Source organism: Cryptomeria japonica, chromosome 6, assembly GCF_030272615.1.
Source record: "Cryptomeria japonica chromosome 6, Sugi_1.0, whole genome shotgun sequence".
Taxonomy (NCBI): Eukaryota; Viridiplantae; Streptophyta; class Pinopsida; order Cupressales; family Cupressaceae; genus Cryptomeria; species Cryptomeria japonica.
In genome coordinates, this window is record NC_081410.1 from 584,151,447 (window position 1) to 584,169,143 (window position 17,697).

The window sequence follows — 17,697 nt, forward strand, 5'->3', positions numbered from 1 at the left end:
TATGAATGTGAAAAACAATCAATGCAAAGAAAGAAGATATCTCCAACAAACTCCCCCTAAGATCAAGATAGATAAAGAAGTTTTTCACATGATCTCTCTTCCCCTTTGACAACAATGCCAAAGATCCCAAAACAGAAAACCAAACTCTCTCCCCCTAAAACACAGACTACTCCACCAAAGGAGTAGCACCAACTCACCAATCCAGATAGAAAGATAAGGCTTTGAAATCCACTGAATTGATGCAACTCAATGCATCTAGATCTCATCAAGAGGGATGTATGCCCCTAAATTGTCTCTCTAATAGACAAATGTATCTGCAAGCAAAGGCTTAGTGAAAATATAAAAAATTTATTCATTTTTAGATAAATATTCCATCTTCACTTTTTCTTCACGGAATTGTTCTCTCAAGTAATGATATTTGATTGACACATGTTTAGTCTTTGAATGTTGCACCTACTTCTTTGAAATATTAATAGCACTAGAATTATCATAGTATATGACAATAGGCTCATCATAGATAACTCTGATATCCTTGAACATTCACTTCATCCACTACTTGAGTGCTACTAGCAACAACAATGTACTCAGCTTCAGCAGTAAATAAAGCTACTAAATCTTGTTTCTTACTAGCCCATGAAACCAATTTCTTACCTAAAAAGATTGCTCCACTGATAGTGTTGTTTCGGTCATCTACATCACTAGCCCAATCAACATCAGTGTAAGAACATAACATGAAATCATCATTCCTTGGATACTACAAACCATAGTCCACAATTCCCTTCAAGTATTTGAATATCCTCTCAACAATAGTGACATAACTCTCTTTCAGATCAACTTGATATCTAGTAGCTATGCACACAACATACATAATGTCTAGTCTAGTCTGAGTAAGATATAGAAGTCCACCAACCATAGATCTGTACAAATTCTAATTAGCTTTCAGAGATTCATCATTCTTAGACAATTTACAACCAATAACAATAGGAGTTCCAACAGAGTTGGATTCATCTTACCCAAACTTCTTTAGCAAGCCCTTCACATATTTAGTTTGAGATATAATATTACCTTTTCTAGTTTGTGAAATCTGCAAACCTAAGAAAAATTTCAACTCACCAATCATAGACATCTCAAATTATTTATGCATATCACCAGCAAACTTCATGCTCAAGTCATCATTTAATCTAAAGATAATATCATCAACAAAGACTTCAACAATCAAGATGTTATCATTCTCAATCTTAAAGTACATATTAATATTAGTAGCACCTTTATTAAATCCCAATTTCAACAAATATTTATCTAATCTAGCATAACAGGCTCAAGGGGTTTGTTTCAATCCATAAAGAGCTTTCTTCATCTTACATACCATGTCTCCATCATCTGATAATGGAAATCCATTAGGTTGCTCAATGTAGACTTCTTCCTCAAGATCACCATTCAAAAAGGCAGATTTGACATCCATATGATAAACCTTGAAATATTTATAAGCAACATATGCAAGCAACCGTCTAACAGCTTCAAGTCTTACCACCAGAGCAAAATTTTCCTCATAATCAATTCCTTCTTTCTATGAATATCCTCTGTAAACCAATTTAGCTTTAATTATGACAACTTCATCGACTTCATTCAATTTGTTTTTTAATACCCATTTAATACCAATAACATTCTTATCCTTAGGTCTAGGAACAAGCTCCCAAGTGTTGTTCTCTTCAATTCGATCTAATTCTTCTTCCATAACTCTCATCCAATTTTAATCTTTGCAAGCTTTAATAACATATTTAGGTTAAACTTTAGAAATCAAACATACTTCTTCAGTAGCTAACCTTCTTCTAGTCATCACACCTTTATTTTTATCACCAATAATCTAATTTTCTGAATGATTCAATTTTACATAGCTCAAAGTCTTCTGATTGTTCTAATTTTTAGGTTCCTGCATATCTTCACTGGCAACAACAACATCCATATTAATAGTCTGTACTGGATCATTCTGCTTTGGCTCTTTAGTCTGAATAGGGTTTAGAACAATATACTAGCCATCATCATATCCACATGCTCTAATCTCTTTCCTAAGGTTCTCATCCACCCTAACATTTACAATTTCTACTATCTTTCTCAGTCTCTTATTGTAGCACTGGTAGGCTTTTCTCTTTTTTGAATATCACAAGAAAATTCCTTCATCACTTCTAGCATCAAACTTTCCTATATCCTCATCTCTCTTGATATAACATTTTCTACCAAATACTCTGAAATATCTCATAGTAGGAACATGACCAAACCATAACTCATAAGGATTATTACTGGTATCACCTTTAATATGAACTATTTTGAATGTGTAAACAAAAATGCTAGTATCTTCTCTCTAGTAGATCTTCAGAACATTCCCTTCAATTAGCATAGTCCTTGCAGCATGCAAAATAGTTATGTTCATCCTTTCAACAACTCCATTTTGTTGAGGGGTTCTAGGAGCATATAGTTGTCTTATAATCCCATGCTTCTCACAGAATGAATTAAATTCACCGAAAAAAAATTCTCCACCTCTATCAGATCTTAGACATTTCACCTTCAATACAGACTCAGTCTCAACCTTTTCTTTGAATATTTTGAATTTGTCCAATGCTTCTGATTTCTCCTTCAAAAAGACAACCCACATCATCCTAGAATAATCATCAATTAGCAACATAAAATATTTGTCATCCTACACACTTCTAACATTTGTAGGTCCACATAGGTCAGTATGCACAAGACCTAACAATCCATCGCATGTATACTATTTTCTCTTGAACTAAATTCTTGTTTTCTTACCCAATTGACATTCTTTACATACCAGATTAACAGGCTTAACAATCTTAGGAAGGTCTCTAACAACTTGTGTAGAACTGACCTTAATCATTGAATCAAAATTTACATGACATATTCTCCTCTGCCAAAACCAACTTTCATCAATCTGAGCAATCAAACAACTTTTCTCACCAGCCTTCAAGTGAAAAATGTTACCTTCAGTCTTGGTTCCAAATGCAATCTCTATACCAGAGGCATTTAGGATTTTTTATTTTCCATTCTTGAATTGTAGATCATAACCTTTATCAATCATCTATTCAACACTTAAAATATTATGCTTCAAACCTTCAACATACAAGACATCATCAATGTTATGCTTACTAGCAAAGGATATAGAACCTCTACCATGGATCAGACATGCTTTGTCATCTCCAAATCTTCTTGAATTGTAGATCATAACCTTTATCAATCATATGTTCAACACTTAAAATATTATGCTTCAAACCTTCAACATACAAGACATCATCAATATTATGCTTACCATCAAAGGGTATAGAACCTCTACCACGGATCACACAGGATTTGTCATCTCCAAATCTTAATATTCTACCATCATACCTTTCCATGCTAACAAATTTACTTTTATCACCAGTCATATAATGTCAACAACTACTATCAATCACCCATTCATCTCTTTCTTTAACTTTAGCAGCTTAAGCTTTCTCCTCAATAGTACAGCTAGTGAAATCAATAGGTATCGGTTTATCTTCCTTAATGGAAAGAAATGAAACTTCATCTCCTTCTGATTCTTCATTTGTAACACCTTGATCAACAACATAATAACAATTCTTTTGATTCCTATACTTCTGCTTAGACTTGCAAGCCTTATCATACTTCTCATGCTTCTCATATCTATCATTCCTATCACATTTATCAAACTTATCATGCTTGTCATATTTAGCCATTCTCTCTAGGCATCTAGAAAAAAAATGTTTGATCTTATTGCAAGAGAAACATTTCAAAGACAATTTTCCATCATATTGTAGTGTCATAAAATTGTGACCCTAGCAATTATTTACTACATTAGGGTCCTCACATATGCAAATTAGAATCCTCTAGCCTGATCGGAGATCAAAGATTGCTTAGCTTGCAGAAACAACTTCCTCCTTGGCCTTTGCATCACCCCATCCGCACTCTGCCCTGGAGAAAGGGGTAGGATAGGGGCGTGGTGCCACTATCCCCCCTTGGAAAATGCCATGGCACCCTTGTCCTACCATGACAGCGGTGTGGTGCCCCTATCCCTACCCTATTTTGGGATAGGACCCTACCTAAAGAATGCATTGTGAGTTGTGCCTCAGGTGGGAAACTCCCCCGATGTTGGCCCATGACAAAATTTAAATCCACCAACATGTATTTAAGGGGCATTCTTCCTCTCATTTGCATAAGTTGGATAGGTCTAAGTTGGAGAGATTCAAGTTGCATAAGTGATCAAGCATTCAAGCATTCTTTTCTAGCACTGAGCATTCTCAAGTCTCCCTTCAAGGCTAGGTGTTGCATTCAAGTCAAGGATCCAACCATTGAAGATGAGATTGATTCCAACACACAATTCCACACAAGCATTTCAATCAACATTGCTACTACAACCTCCCTTGAGGTGATTTACAATTCAGTCTTTCATTTACATCTACTTGCAAGTACTTTCTTTCATTACTTGGTTAATTCCAAAACTGGGGTTTGACCTAAAGGCAAACCCCCAATCCCAACCCATTTTCATCTTTTTTCTATGTGTAGGTTGCAGGTGCACAACTGTACTAGTGACCATGCTCTGACCAACCTCCCTAGTAGTGTCCACTGGGTCTCTACTCCGGCCAGTGGCTTCCAACGGCCACCAACTACCGGTCATGTTCTGTCGTCTCCCATGATCAACGCCATCGGCCATCTCTGTCATCGGCCATCTTTGTCAGTGGCATGTTTGTTGACCGTGCTCTATCCAGCCTGCCATGACAACACTGCCCATGCAGCGACAATGCCACTCAGACTCGCCAGCTCACCGCTTTGCTGTCTCTAAATGGTACACGTCAGTGCCCTGTCACCCACCACTTGTACTTGCCACGTGGACAAACAAACCATATACATACTGCCACGTCATCATGTTTGTACAGTACAGATGTCATGCATGGGGGGAGATTAAGTTTTTTTGATGGCCAGATGGGCATCAAATTTAATCCCATCATTTGCTAATGTCAGCACTGCGTCAATAGTATGTTAAAAAAAATTTAACCCCCTCTCATTGAGCTTTTCACTTGTGCAGTTCAACTTTGGAAGGCCATATCTTGCTCATTTTTGGGAGCAATGTTTTTTGAAATGGGCTAATTTTTCATGTACTTTCTCATGGTGGCATTATTTTTGGATTTTGAAGGATAGGTTTTTTAGAAATCTCAATTTTTGGTGACATACCTATCCAATCCCCATTTCTGCAACTTCTAGGACTCTATTTGGGCTCATACGAACTCCTTTTCAGGTGTCATTTTTTTTAAGTGCATAATTTTTTGTCTAGACTCATAATATGCTATCAGTTTGCAATGATTTTGGGTAGAAATTGTACTTTTAGCATATGGTCTTTTTTGGCCAATTTGGCACTTGTATTGCATAGATCAATCTTGTTGGTCTTTTGCATTGTATTTCTTAGCCTATTGGGTAGTTGTAAAAAAAAATCAAAAGTCCACCTTGTCATTGTTTGCAAGTGGCCTATTGTACATGCACTACATATAAAGTGCCCAAATCATCATTTTTGGGGGGTACTTTGATTGAGTGAATTTGGGGGGGTTTTTGTTGTTCTTTTTTGCTTTTGTGTTCTTTCATTTTTGCTGCTATGGGTTCTCCTAAGTTTCCTCTCTTAACTCCTCATAATTATGCTACTTGGAAAATTGATGCATGGAGTAAACTTATGGAAAAAGGACTAACTCGATATATTGATGGAACTATTGTTGCTCCCGCTGATCATAAGGCTAATCCTGTTGGTCACTTGGATTGGCTCACTAAAAATATCATGGCAATTCGTACCTTAAGAAAGTATGTATCAAAGGATCTCATTTTTCATATTGAGAAATATACTCTAATCAAGGATGCTTGGCAAAAATTTCAAGACTTGTATGGTCAAGTTGATAAGATTAGGGGATATCAGATCGATAGTGATCTCACCATGTTAGATCCCAAGAAATTTGATACTATACAAGATTATGTCACTAAAGCAAAAGAGTTGAGGGCACAACTAAAGGATTGTGGCATTGATAAGAAGGATACTCAATTGATCTTCAATTTGATGGGCAAAATTCCACAAGAATATGCAACATTTTTTTCTAGTTTCCAAACCCGTAGGATGACAATGGGTTCAAGCTACACAATGCCTACATTTGATGCTTTCACAGAAATGATGATGGAACAAACTAAGTTGATAAGCATGGGCATTCTTAAGGCTTCTAAGTCTCAAGCATTAGTGGCAAACTAAGGGAACAAAGGAAATCAATGAAAGGACAACTCAAACAAGAAGAAATGGCAATCAAAGCCTACGGACAAAGCATCACCTTCTCCACAACAAGAGATTCATCCTCTTCCAAGAGAAATAATTCACAAAAGAGGAAGAGACCTACTTGTGCCTATTGTAAAAATTTTGGTCATGAGGAGTGTCATTGCCATTCTAAGAAGATTGATGAGCTCACACATATCCTCAAAAAGCACAACATTGATTTGCCTAATGCCTACAAGAAGGAGGATTCATCAACTTCCACTTCCTCACATTCAAAAGGGAAAGAGAAAGAATTCATGGCTTCTACAAGTGGAAAAACTCACTCTTTTGGGACAAGAAAAGGAAATCCCTTTGTGCTACTACAAGTCATGATTCAAGGAGATGGCTTCTAGATTCAGGGGCTTCTCATCGTATGGTATCTTCACAGTTTATGTTCTCTACATTTGAGCCTTGCACCATGCCATAGATTTTGATGGACAATATACATACATGGATGTGATTGGGAAAGGATCTATTGCCATTTGGGATAACTCCTTCAATGATGTGTTGTGTGTACCCCATTTGACAAACAATCTCCTTTCCATCTATCAAATCACGCATGGTGCAACTAAGAGAATTGTGGAGTTCACACCTGAGTCAGTTTTCATTAGAGACTTGGAGACTAGAGTTATCATTGCACCTAGGGTGGTTGATCATGCATCTCAGTTATACTCCTTTTCAGATTTTGTTGATGAGGATGATTTCACATATGATTCTACACATGATGATTCAGATTTTGAGGAGAACTTTGGGTACTTGAACTTGGGGATTCTCACATGTGACTCCATTCTTGAGCCTTGTGTTTCATCTCCTCCTCTTGATATCACATCACTTATTACACCCGATGATGCAACTAGTGCGACAGTTTTGCCTTCATGTGATTCAATGCAACATGATATATCTTATCTTTCAGCTTCAGTTTCATGGGATGATTACTTGACAGACATTGCAGGTTTGTTTGTGGAGTCCTATATTGCATATTTGGGAGACATCATTGATGATATTCATCTTCTCTTTGATGAAGATGATCCTTCTTTGATTGTTGCGAGGGTGCACTCTCACCCTCTTGTTCATTCTCTACATGATCATTCTTTTGAGGTTGATATGATTGTGGATACTTATGTACAACAGTTGGAGGAGGTCTCTTTATTTTTAGAGGAGACATGTGAGTCTTTGGGACATGTTCTACATTCATCTCCACTAGATCTTGGAGTACCTTTTTCATTAGTGTGGAGCAGTTCACCACCTTTGGAGGGGGTATCTTTCAACATCGACATGGGGACACTTGAGCAGTTTTTAGAGACTTCATTCATCATGACTTTTTTTTCTGACATCTTCCCTTAATGATTGGGGAGAATTCATGGATACACCTTTGGTTTTGTTTCTTCCTAAGAGGAGGAATATTGTTCAACATTCATGGAGTAGTTTCTTCATATATCATCAATCTTATATCATTGGTGAAGATTCTACATTGAGGGAGGGCTTCCTAGCTTCTCTTCTTCTCTCATATGGGGGGGACTTTTTCCTCACATGGGGTTTTGTTCCTCACATTCTTCTATGAGAGTTCTATTGTATAGTTTTCATCTCTCTTTTGGGGGAGGGTTTTTTCCCATTGGGTTTTTCTCTCTTTCCTCGCTTTGTGAGATATTTCATTGCATTGGTTTGCATGCATTTGCATTTGTACATGGGTACCTAACATGGCCACGTAGTCGGGACCCATCTTGCATTGCTTAGTTGCATTATAGACTTAAGTGCATCCCCCTAAGTTGCACTTAAGGGGGGGTGTTGGTGTAATTAATTATTCATGTTGGATATTATTACACCTTACTTAAGTTTACTCAGGATAATGCATTTCATAGTAGTTTGGGTATGAGACATTTGGGTGTTTGTGCCACATTGGGATAGTGTGTGTAGGAGAATTTCCACCTTTTATGGTGTGATCTTGTTACTACTCTATCATATCCACTTATTGTGGAGTGATAATTTCTCCTTCAATGGGTGATCCACCTCATGTGGAATATTTTATTGTTTCTCCTACCTACCACACCTATTTCCTACCTACCCTTATTTCTTATTGAGCCACAAGTCATGTTTGTGTGCTCACATATCCATATAGCCTTGCCTATATATGCAAGCTCTTATTCATTGTATGTAACAACTATTGATCAACTATTGATCATTTATCTATTGATGAGAATACAGTTTATTCTTGTCCTATATTTTATCTCTCTATTTTGTACATTTCATTGAGCTCTTGATCTTGGAAAAATATCACACAAGGAAGAGGGGATAAACTTAGTGTATATGGTGAAAATGGAAACAATAATATTGAAAGACTAAATGAATTCAACCACAAAACCCTAGCCTAACAACAACAAAGATCCACCATAACATATGAAGATTACCTAAGACAATGCAAATCAAATGAAATCACAAAGATTATACCATCACATGTCCAATAGGGTTTGGATCTCCGTTCTTCCTATCTCCATTGATCTTGCTTGATATATTTGCTCTCAGATTTTATATGTGCACAAGAGCTCAACAAAGAATGGAAATGTGGTTGCAAGTACGCTTGATTGCATATGCAAGTTCGAAAGCGTAGTCAGGTAGTCCACTGATTGGGGTTGATAATGAAGGAAGCATCTCCTTATATAGAAGACACTATAAGAAATGGAAGGATAAGATTGAGAGGTGTAAAAGAGGTCGGCTATGATTAGAGGGCAGGTAGAGAAAATAATAAAATAATGAAAGGGGTAGGTAGTGCATGAATTAAGAGATGAATGACATGTGTCATGGGTAGAAAATGCTAATGAATTAATTAAATAATAAAGATTCATTTAATTAATAGAGGAAGTGGGATCAATTAAATAAATAAGATATTTATTTAATTTAGGAAAAGGATAATTTAAATAAATAAAAGTTTTTATTTAAATGAGAAATAAGGCTAGAAGAGGATAAATGAATTAATTAAATAAATAAAGATTTATTTACTTAATACAAGAATTAGGCTTAAAATAATTAAATAAATAAAGATATTTATTTAATTAGACTGGACAATTTTAGGTGCCTACACTTAGCATTCCCAATTCATTCAGAATTCAATCTACCATATTCATGTGGAGAGATTGAATCTAGTGAATTATCCTCTCCCCTTCCTAATGTAATGGTGAAAAGTGCTTGGATGGTAATCGATAGCGAAATTCTCATTTCTCTATGAGGGAAAGGGTAGTTTCCTTCTTGCTTTATCATTCACCATTTTCCCACCATTATATTTTGGTGAACCCAACATCTTACATGATTTATCTTGAACAAAATTGCATATTTTTCATTTACAAGTTTCAACTCTTTGCAAACATAGTGGTTAAATCATTAAAAACCCTAGTTTTTAAATTTAATATTGAACTTGTGATTTGTAAAAATTGCTTGTGGTTATCTTATATATGAAAATTGTTTTGTTTGTCCAATTCAATTTCCTCTTTGTCTTGTTCAATTTGCAACTAAAATTATTAAAACCCTAATTTTCAAAAATCATATTGAATTTGTGCAAAAAATTGGATTTCAATTTAATTTTCAGATTTCTAATTGTTCTCAGATTTGTCTTCAATCGTACAATTCAAATTTTCAATTTCCCCCATTTTTCCCAAAATTCAAATTTCAAAATAAAGTGGTTGGGTCATCAAACACTAATTTTCAAAATTAATTAGATTTTGTGTGAATTTCAAATCAATTTCATTCAATTTAGATTTCTAAACATTTTCCAAGGTGTCCCTATCCATTAGGTTTGACCCTTTTCAAAATTGCAACTCAATTCCCCTTTTTCTTCAAAAGCTTAATAGGGTCCTATTTTCACATTTGTGCCTTCTTTTCACCCATTTAGAGATCATAAAATTCGCCAATTTTTTGGGGTTAGCTTTAAAATCATCATAATATCCATCCCTGAAAATTTCAAAAAAAATTGGTTGGATCATGTGCGTTCCCACCACGGTCCTCAGCTTTTTTTCTAAAATTTTGGGAGACTGTTATGACTATATTTAATAGCCTTAATCCATAAGATTGGCTAATTTTATTGATTTTTTATCCTTCTAGAATAAAAAATACCTTCAAAATTCAACATTTCAACTTTCAAGACAAAAATTAAAATTAAGAGGTTAATTATAGTCTGCCTTGATTTTCAAAATTCAAATTTTAAAATTAAATGGTATTCCCTTGGCCCTAATTTTAAAATTCCAATTTCCTTTCATTTTTGGAAACTGTCTTTCCCTTTCTCCAACAAAGTTAAAATTGTGTACTCATTATTTTCTCGAATTTTGCATTACTCAATTTTGTAAGCTTTGTTTCAAAATTCAAAATTCAAATTTTCCCTCTAGTGCATGAGTTTTACCACTATTAGTCCCACCTATCCTATCCTCATTAGACAAAGCATTCCAATTAAGGCTTCCCAAGGTTTAATTACCAAGGAGATGAAGCCTAATTTGGGTGACTTCTTTAATGAGGATCATGCTAATTCTCCTCATCCTAATCATGTGCCTATTCACCACATTGATGGATCCCATGATGAAGAAGAAGCTTTAACTATGGTTTCTTTAGATCAACTTTCTACATTGGATAATAAATTTGATAGCTTTCAACAATGGATGTCCCAAGAGTACCCTAATAGTGAATCTCTTCTATTAATTGAAGCCGTGAAACACATGATTCAAAGTGATAAGAATGGAATTGATATATTGTGTGGCATTGCACATATTTTTGATTCTAATTTCATGCCTATCAAGTGTTGTGCCCAAACCATAGGTTACTCACAACCTTCAACACAAGTCAATCCTTCGATTCCTTTGACTACTCCTATGACTAGTATTCCTACTTTCACATCCAACATCATGGCTACTTCAAGTCAAATTGTCATTCCTACAACCATAGGTCATGGGGGAAATCCCTCTTCTTCATTTAATCCTCCATCGTTACCTATGTCTTCCATGAGTATTCCTATTATTCTTCAACCAATCAGTGTGACACGAGGGGGTAGTTCCTTCAACAACTTTATCCTCCTTTAAATGTCCCTTTTCCTACCCAATCATCACCAATGCCTACTTATCATAATGTCCCACCACCTTATTCTCAGTCCATGTCTTCTTTCAATAACATCATACCACATTCTCAATCACTTATGTCTAACATTAATTCTTCTATCGAAATGACAATCAACAATCTTGCTCAAACTGTGTCTTCCTCACAACAACAAATTTCTTCTATGAGTCAATCCAAGTTTATTGTGCCCACCTTTGATGTTGTGAGCCCACTTTCTCTTGATATTTTAAAGTCATGCCACATAAACATGTGGAGATCCCTCAAATTGAACTTTAGAATGGAAACGGTGATCCATGTACGCATGTCAAAACATTTCAAACCTTGTCTACTAATTTTGCTTATGAACAATGATTGCTTGCAAAACTGTTTACAAGAACACTAAGAGATAAGGCCTTACAATGGTATTGCTCTTTACCTTCCTATTCTATCACTTCTTTTCAACAACTAGCAAATGCTTTCATCCAACAATTTCAAAAACAACATTGGTCCTAAAATCACTTTGACTGATTTAATGCATTGTAAACAAGGTGTTAAAGAAAAAGTGACTGATTTTGTTGGTAGATATAAGCATTTGTGTGCTCAAATTTCTTTTCATATACCTGATAATTATATTCAAATAATTTTCATTTCTAATTTACAAAAAGATATCCGGGAAAAACTTCTTTTGTCCGAGTTCACTTCCTTTTTGTAGTTGTGCACAACACTCCACAATTATCAACTGGTTGTGAGTCAAATGGAGCAATCTACTCTTATGGCTTCAAGTGATAAGGGGGAGAGTGTTCAATGACCGTTTACAAAGTTCAAACCAACAAAAATATTCATCAAGTTCAATGATCCAATCAACAACAACCATGTAAATGTTATAGCAAGTGTGCCTTATATTTCTAAATTTTTCCAAAGAGAAAGGCAGTTTACTCCTTTGAATGAATCTTTACATAGTATTATGTCTCAGTTGTTGCACATAAATTTTATCAAACTTCCTCCTATAAAATAAATTGATCCTTCTAAACTTTCATCTGCTTATTTTGATAACAATTCCTTTTGCCAATTTCATCATCAACCTGGTCATGATACTGACAAATGTTTTGCATTGAAAAATAAGTTTCAAAATTTTATTGATAATAATACTATATCTATGGTAGGTGTGAATGATAAATGGAATAAATCATTTGTTCCTCCTAATCATAATCTTAATATTTTCACTGATCCCTTGCCATCTCATACCTCTAACGTTATTGACATTGTGCCTAATTCTCTCACTTTTGAGGAATTCACCTCTATGGCTCCAAACTTGGTTAATATGGTAGAAACATAGGATATGACTAAGGATCCTTGTATTGAGTTTGACCCTAATGAGACTGATGCAGAGAGTCTTGAAGCCTTGTTTGATACACCTTCTTGAGTGACTTGTCCTACTCAACCCTACAACTACTCAAGTCCTTCCTATGGCACTTGGCAGGGGTTATGATAATGAGACCTCCAATTTCTAAACCTTCTTGACTTGCCTCCTAGGTATAGCCAATGGTTTATGGACAATCAACTCCTCCACTTTAGGTTGCCACCTCAGTTACTCACACACTCCTCTCCTGGGCTCCAACCACTCCTGCAAGGATCTTAACACACAATCTCTTCCTATGGTTTCCTAATGCATAAAAAAGGTGTCTTCAATTTTTTTTGAGGTTTAACACTCACCAAATCCATCTCCTTGGCTTCTTAACCCTTCTAGGTCTGTACCGACACCTAATTAGGCCTAATTGCATTAGCCCTCTCTAGGCTGTTTTAGCGGTTTAATCTGTAAAATTATAAAACAAGCCTAGAAATAAATCATGGATTTGAGTACCCTTTTGGAAGTTATAGAAAATTTTTGAAAAGTGCATTGGGGTTATCCATACAAGTAGGGTTTCCAATGTTGCACTAATTTGAAGGGTTTTAGGCCTAGTCGGTGAATTGGCACGATGGGTCTAGAAATATTCACCAGTCAAATCTCCTACTCCAAACACCTTGAGAACCTTCAAGGGGACTTAGAGGGATTTCCATTAATATTCCACTTGGACCTGCACCAATCTTCATGTTCTCACAAATCGCACTTTTCTTGTTGTCCTAACTCACCTACTCCCAGTGGTGAGCCTAGGGCTTCATTGTTTCTCCTCCTCCTAGACCTGCAACATCACACACCCTATTCCTAATCTATGTATAGACCCTAACCTATCATTCTTAATATTTTCAATAGGTGCCATCAAATAATACCTAGGTTAGAGCCAATTCTTGCTCTTAAACCCTACTTGCAAGGGTTTTGCTCCTAGTTGCAAAGAATGAAAGAAATCTCTACAACTAGGAACAATCAAACCTGAAAATCAACCTTAATGAAAGAAAAAATATAATATACAAATATGGCAATTATTTTAAACCATCTAGCCCATATTGGACCGTACAAGCAAGGAAAAACAAGACAAAATTGTCAAAAACTGGTGGAAACAAGGTTGCTTCACAAACCAAAAACTTGTTCTTGCATTTCCAATCCTCCAACCCATACAATGAAGTGAAATTTTGCTTATATCCACTTGTTTCAATTGGTTCAACCAACTTCCTAATGCCTATAACTAAAAATGCAACTTTTGCAAGAAATTGCAAAATGTTGCTCAGCAACTTTTGATAACTTTTGCTCTAGGATGCAAATTTTGCATTCTAATGCATTCTAAGGCTTGTAAAGGTCCTAAAACACCCTATAATACCTAAAAAAAACTCAATTGAATCCCAATACATGAATACATTCATCTGGAGTATTTTGCCTAGCATCTCACTTCTCAGGCTAACAGCATCCTGAGCACAATTGACTCCAATCAAAATTTGGACAACTCAACCATGGCTCTACTGAGTCCTCAATGGTTGGTCCATTATTACATCACAAATTAAAACACAAACTTAAAAGAAATCAAATATTTCATTCTTGGAGTGCTAGGTGCCCTGCACCATACTCCCCTGGGTCAAAAAACTCAAGTCCCTTGAGTTATAAGGTCTAAAATCTCCAGTCCATGCTGAAGTATATCTGCCTCTGACATCTGCATGGCATCTAAATTAGGTAACCCTTTTCACTTAACAAGATAGTTCTTGTAGACTCCTTTCCTTGTCTTCTTTATTATCTTGGTATCCAAGATACTCTCTAACTCAACCAATTGACTAGGTGGCAAATCCTTTGCCCAATCTTCACGAACTGGTGATGGCATGTCTATTTGATTTGTTGGTGTCTCTCCCTTGTATGGATAGAGATCACATACATTAAAAATAGGAGATATCCCCAAGTAGGTGGAAGTTCAACCTCATAGGCATTCTGTCCATACTTGTGCATGACCTTAAGAGGTCCAATTTTCTTCATCATGAGCTTGATATGTTGCCCTTTTGGAAGTCTCTCCTTCCTAAGGTATGCCAGCACTAAGTCTCCTAATTGAAATTGTAGCTTCCTCCTTGTTTTATCAGCTTGAACCTTATACTACTTGAATTTTTATTGTAAGGACTGCCTTACCTTATCATGAACCTCTTTAATGTCTTCTACAAAGTTCTCCCCTTGTGCACTATTGGGTGCCATTGAACTGAGATCTATGAGCTCTAATATGCCCCTAGGATGGAATCCATACACTATCTCAAAAGAAATTTTTCCTATGCTACGGTTCTTTGAGTCATTATATGCATATTCTCCCTGTCCAAGTACTAGATCCCAAGTTTGCCCATGTTGTTTGGTAAGACATCTTAGCAAGTTACCTAATGACCAGTTGACTACCTTTGTTTGACCATCTAATTGAGGATGATAGGAAGATGAGAAAGATAACTTGGTGCCCAACTTCCTCCAAAGTACCCTCCAAAAGTGGCTCAAAAACTTCACATCTCTATCACTAACAATGCTGATTAGAAGACCATGAATTCTAACTATCTCCTTGAAGAAGAGGCCTGCAATATAGGTGGCATCATTGGTACTCTTGCAAGGTATGAAATGTGCCATTTTGCTGAACCTATATACTACCACATACACACTATCAAATCCTCTTGGTGTCCTAGGCAAGCCTAACACAAAATCCATGCTCAAACATTCCCAAGGCCTCTAAGGTATGACCAAGGGTTGATATAAACCTACATTACTTGAGGTTCCTTTTTCTCTTTCATAGATGGTACATTTCTCTACAAATCTTCTCACTTCTGATTGCAACTTGGGCCAATAATAAAACCTACCAACCTTCTCCAAAGTCTTATCAATGCCAAAATGACCTCCTAGACCTCCTTGATGCTTTTCTTGAATAATATTTTGCCTCATAGAACATTGAGGTATGCAAAGAAGATGACCTTTGAACAAAAAACCCTCTTGTATCATGTATTCTAAATAAGAGACATGTGAGGTATTAGAAAAATCAGAACAAACATTATATAGCTCTGCAAAATCCTTATCATCCTTGTAGAGGTCTTTCAACTCATTCAAACCCATACTTTGCAATTGAATCTCTAGCATGGTCATGATTCTCCTACTTAGTGCATCGGCAACTTTGTTGGATATCCATTTCTTGTGTTTAATAGTGAATTTATAAAATTGTAGGTTCTCAACCCACTTTAGGTGTGTTTGCTTCAACTTCTCTTTCCCATTGAGAAAACTAAGGGCATGGTTGTCAGTGAAGAATACAAATTCTTTGGGAAGTAGGTAGTGATGCCATTTTTTCAATGCTTGAACCATTGCATACAACTCCAAGTCATATGTGGAGTACCTTTGCTTAGCTTCATTTGAGTTTTCTGAGAATAAATCTATAGGATGTCCCTCTTGGCTTAAAATTGCCCCTATTGCCCTTTGGCTTGCATCACATTCTACTATAAACAACTGACTGAAATCAGGCAATCTAAGGGTTGGCAGCTTTGCTATCTTGGTTTTCAACCTTTCAAACCCATTATTGGCTTCCTCTGTCCACTTAAAGTGACATTTAATCCCTCCTTTAATGGCATTGAAAAGAGGAGCACAAACATGGCTAAAGTTTCTCACAAATTTCCTATAAGAAGATACCATTCCATGAAAGCTTCTAACTTCACTTATGCCCCTAGGGATAGGCCAATTAAGTATTGCTTCTACCTTACTTGGATCCATTTTTAAACTTCCATGAGAAATAACAAAACCAAAGTAGACAAGCTTTGTATTCAAAAACTCACATTTTTCAAGGTTAATCTTGAGTTGAGCCTCCTTCAACTTCTTCAAAACCATCTCCACATGCTTGAGGTGTTCCTCCTTGCACCTGTTGTAGATCAAAATGTCATCAAGATATACAATTATAAATCTACCAATAAACTCAACTAAGACTTCATTCATGAGCCTTTGGAAGGTACTAGGTGCATTGGTGAGGCCAAATGGCATCACCAACCACTCATATAGGCCTGCATTGGTTCTAAAGGATGTCTTCCATTTATCTCCAGGTCTGATTCTGATCTGATGATAACCAGACTTTAAGTCCACCTTTGTGAAGTAGCTTGCACCTCCTAGATTGTCTAATAGGTCTTCAATCCTTGGCATGGGAAACCAGTACCTTATAGTAATCTTGTTGATTTCTCTGGAGTACGTGTACATTCTCAATTTTCCTTCCTTCTTAGGCACTAACATAGTAGGAACAACACATGGACTCAAACTCTTCTTGATAAACCCTTTGTCTAAGAGTTCTTGCACTTGTTTGGCGATCTCTTCATTTTGACTAGGTGTCATTTTGTAGGCAGCTTTGTTTGGTAGATTGGCCCCTGGTATTAACTCTATATGATGATTTACATCTCTCATTGGAGGCAAAGAATCAGGTAAGTCATCCCCTATCACTTCTACATATTGTTTGAGTAGACCTTGCACCTCTTGAGACACTTCACTCATTGGGTCTACCTTAGCTTCTTCTCTAAGTTTCAACACTATAGCATGGCCTAGATGTCCTTCTTGTTTCAACACTTTGAGAAACTCTTTTCCACTCATCAGCATCACACTTGAGCCTATTTTTTTTTCTTCCTTTGGTTTAGGTAGTGGATCCATTTGATACTTCTTCCCATTCTTGGTGATAAGATAGTTGTTCTTCTCCCCATCATGAGTAGCTTTCACATCATATTGCCATAGATGGCCCAACAGCAAATGACAAACATCCATAGGAAATATGTCACATAATAATCTATCCTTGTACTCACCAATTTCAAAATCCACCCATTCTTGTTCATCAACCAATACATGTTGACCCTTGTTGAGCCATGATACCTTATAGGGAGTGAGGTGA